Source organism: Leptonychotes weddellii, unplaced genomic scaffold, assembly GCF_054177405.1.
Source record: "Leptonychotes weddellii isolate Sample4059 unplaced genomic scaffold, ASM5417740v2 HiC_scaffold_31466, whole genome shotgun sequence".
Taxonomy (NCBI): Eukaryota; Metazoa; Chordata; class Mammalia; order Carnivora; family Phocidae; genus Leptonychotes; species Leptonychotes weddellii.
The window spans coordinates 1-963 of NW_027911928.1; the positions used below are offsets into that span (position 1 = coordinate 1).

General features: G+C 40.8%; 1 non-coding gene across 1 annotated transcript; it reads left to right on the forward strand.

Annotated features, from left to right (window-relative positions):
* Positions 1-553: 553 nt before the first annotated feature.
* LOC145719142 (U6 spliceosomal RNA) lies at positions 554-660 on the forward strand. Its single transcript, XR_014142204.1, has one exon. It is a non-coding gene; the product is annotated as a U6 spliceosomal RNA (small nuclear RNA).
* Positions 661-963: the final 303 nt, after the last annotated feature.

Genomic DNA, 963 nt, shown 5'->3' on the forward strand with positions numbered 1-963 from the left:
ATGTGGCACAAAGAAATTCTGTGTTACATGCTACAATCCCTCCTTCCCATAAGACCCACAGGAGACTGCCTATCTCCCTTGTTTTAGGTCATAGAGCAGGCACATTCCCACTGGGACTCTCCCTACCTAGCCACATGGAAGCCATGACCACCTTCAGGAGCCTGGAGAGCAACAGGTTTGAGTTCTCCCACTAGATGGAGAATGTCTTCTTCTTCAATTTCAGGGCTTGGCACCATGAGGGGAGTCTGACAGGGTGAGGGAAGGACTGCTGAGTATGTGTTGCTGTGGCCCAAGAACAGGAAACAGGGCTTTCCTGGTGTAGCAAATGTGTGGGTCATGTCACACTTCTCTATGAAAGAGCTGAGATTCCCACTACCCAAAATTCTTTTGCATTAAGCCACTTTAATTGAGAACCTTACATCTGAAAATAAATATGAGTAAAATTTATATTGAAATGCGGATTTGAGGATTGATGGTTTAACTAACTGTGATGTTCATTCATTATATCTGCGATAAAGTGGGTGGGTGGCACTTAAAGAAAATATGACAGATAGGGCTCACTTTGGGAGCACATTTACTAAAATTAGAATGGTACAGAGAAAATCAACATGGCCCATGTGCAAGAATGACATGCAAATTCAGGAAGCATTCCATAATCTTTAAATACCACATGTAATGAATTATGGAAACAACATAAGATGTAAGAATCATGAAAAAAGAATGTAAGAATCATGTATGCCTGCCCTATGTGATTTCACCCAAGGTAGACATAAATCACTTTATGATAAGAAGACGAAGTGTTTAGACTAATCACTGTAGCTCTTTCAATGGACCTATTGTTATGTCAGTGTTCCTCCTCACTGTCAATGTCTATACAGATCCCTGTGTTGGGGCCAAATTCAGAAAATTCTTAATCACTTTTTGCTAAAGAGTGTAGACTGAAGACCTCAGACAATAGATCCT